This window comes from Furipterus horrens, unplaced genomic scaffold (assembly GCF_987537825.1).
Source record: "Furipterus horrens unplaced genomic scaffold, mFurHor1.1.pri manual_scaffold_10, whole genome shotgun sequence".
In the NCBI taxonomy this organism is placed as follows: domain Eukaryota; kingdom Metazoa; phylum Chordata; class Mammalia; order Chiroptera; family Furipteridae; genus Furipterus; species Furipterus horrens.
In genome coordinates, this window is record NW_028327180.1 from 79,773,011 (window position 1) to 79,775,833 (window position 2,823).

General features: G+C 37.4%; 1 pseudogene; it reads left to right on the plus strand.

The window, feature by feature from the left end:
• Nucleotides 1-261: 261 nt before the first annotated feature.
• LOC150000807 (large ribosomal subunit protein eL33 pseudogene) lies at nt 262-668 on the plus strand (annotated as a pseudogene).
• Nucleotides 669-2,823: the final 2,155 nt, after the last annotated feature.

Below are 2,823 nucleotides of genomic sequence, written 5' to 3' on the forward strand. Positions count from 1 at the left end.
ATAATTCCACCCTCATAAGAGTGGCGATGATTAACCGACCCTACAATATCCAGTGCTGATGAGCTCCTGGGGAAACAGGGTCTCGTACACACGTCTAGTGGAAGTGCAAGTTGGCGCCACCATTTTGGAGATCAATTTCACAAGATCTAATTAATTTAAAGATGTGTATGTCCTGTGATCTAGCAGTTACATTTCTAAGTATATACCCTAGAGAGACTCTAGTACTTATGTCCAAAAAAAACAGATAATGAATGAATGTTCATGGGTTTTTCTGCCATCTTGGAGCCTGGGGGTGGTGGGAGTTCTGCTAGAAACAGAACTTCTATAAGGAGAAATTTGTCTGGAAAGCTGCGGTACAAGGCCATTTTTGCCGACTATCAGAGGGGTCTCCAGAACCAGAGGGGGCACACATATCTTCTTAAAATTGAAGGTGTTTATGCTCAAAATGAAACTGAATTCTATCCAGGCAAGAGATGTGCTGATGTGTACGAAGCGAAGAACAACACAGTGACTCCTGGTGGCAAACGGAACAACACCAGAGTAGTCCCAGGAAAGCTAGCTCGTGCTCATGGAACTTGCGGATGGTTCGAGCTAGATTCCAAAGCAACCTTCCTACTAAGGCCGTTGAACACAGAATCCATGTAATGCTGTACCTCTCAAGGATTTAGACTTACTGAAAGGTAAATAAAATGGAAAAGAAAAGAAAAGAGAGCACCACAGTTTGTAATCAAGAAGAATTGGAAACAACCTAAGTGACTCACATGAGCTAAAGAACATATAAGCAAATTGCAGTCTAGTCACAGAAAAGAATGTTAAAGGAATGAAGGAGAGCTCCACGTATTAACATGAATAAATCTCAAAATCATAAAGTTGAGTTAAAAAAGCAAATAATATAAAGATATGCACAATATGATGTCATTTATATGAAGTTTTTAAAACATAGAAAATATACTATCCATGGCTTATTGCTACATTCCTGTGTGATAATACAAAAACACACATGATAAAGACAATCCAAAACCCCTATCAGTGATTAGCTCAAAAGTAGGAGCAAAGGAATAGGGGAAGGGGAAGGGCATGTAAGAGACTTCAACTCCATCTGTAATATCTTATATATTATTTTTTAATCTAAAGAAAATATGGCAAGATATTGACATTTGATGGAGCAGAGTAGTAAACAGGCGATGCTACACCAGTGTTTGCAGCATACTTCTCTGTACTTTTCTATATAGTGAACACATGTTTTTAAGGTAGACCCAGACTAAATAATTACCATATTTCCTACTTTAAATAATATAAAGCAGAGCAATGAGTTAATTTTTAAAGTGCAAATAAACAGATATATACTGTCAAGGCAGCCTTGCTCTGAGAAATCACCCAGAGACTATAATAATCTACTCTTTACCAAAATGTGGTTCTGCATGATGGGAATAATTTTCTAAATTGTTTTCAGTAAGCAGAAGTTCATTTCAAAATTCCAAAAAGGAAAGAAAAAAAGAAAAAGTAAAGTTTCAGCTTCAAGATAATAAACTAAATCAAGGCCACAGTCTTCCCCTTCTGCAACAAATCCATGAAAATAGTAATAAAATCTTTAATAATAAACATACACTTGTGTTCAGAACAAGAAAGGAAATTCTCATTGGACACAAAAATATGAGGAATCCCTAAAAGACAAAAAAGAGAGACAGAAAGAAAGAGACCTACAAAACTGCAGAAGAATGCCTGTGGCCAGAAGAAAAAAATTCAGGTGCACCTCATCAAAAAAAAAAAAAATCATAGTGGCAAAACGGAAGATGTTTCGTGCTCGTGGTAGAAATCCAGAGCCAGAAAAGGCCTGGCTCAGTGGTGACTAATAAGGACATTGTCACAAGGACACAGATACAACCCCAAGTTTTCTACCACTAGCCTCAGTGGGCCAAGCATCAGCCTGAAGGTGTCTCTCTCCAGGGAGGAGCAGTGACTGCAGATGCTTAGGTGAGAGGGACAGGGTGCCATCCCAAGCAGACAGCTGATGGAAAGGAAACAAGACTCACCTAGGCCCAGAAGATCAGCCCCCAAGGTATCTGTCTCAGTAGCAGCAGTGGTGTTTCCCACTCATTTCTACAAATGCACTGTGCAAACAACAGGCAGGCACTCGGGGACCCTCAGCTAAAGATACATGCATAATGATGGGTCACCGAACATCAGCACCATGAGAGACAAACTTAGCATACAGGAGAGCTAATTCAAAGGAAACAGAATTAGCAGAGCAATTAAGACAGGATTCTTTTATCAAAAGAATATTTTATTTACTCAGAAAAATATAAAGACAGCACACTCATTAAATAAAAAGAATAAGTTGCAAAAAGCACCTCTTTTTTATTTAAGTATAATTGACATTAACATTATATTTGTTTCAGATGTACAACATAATGATTCAATAGTTGTATATACTGCAGAATGATCACAATTAGTCTAGTTAATATTCATTACCACACATAGCTACAAATTTTTTCCTTGTGATAAGAATTTAAAGATCTACTCTTTTAGCAATTTTCAATACAGTATTATTAACTACAGTCACCATGTTGTACATTACATCCCCCTTGCACCAATCTTAATAACATTGAACTGTTGATAATAAAAAGACTTAATGAGAGGGCTAAGGTTCAGAATGGACACATCTAAAGAGGGCACCAAGGAGTAGAAAGAGAAACTACATAAGAAAATCAGTGAGGAAAAGTGAAGGAAAGAAAAATAAACATTAACCATCTCCCACAACTGAAGATAAAATATGTGTCTGCAGAATGAAAGGACCCACCGACTGTTAAGTAAACAAGTCAT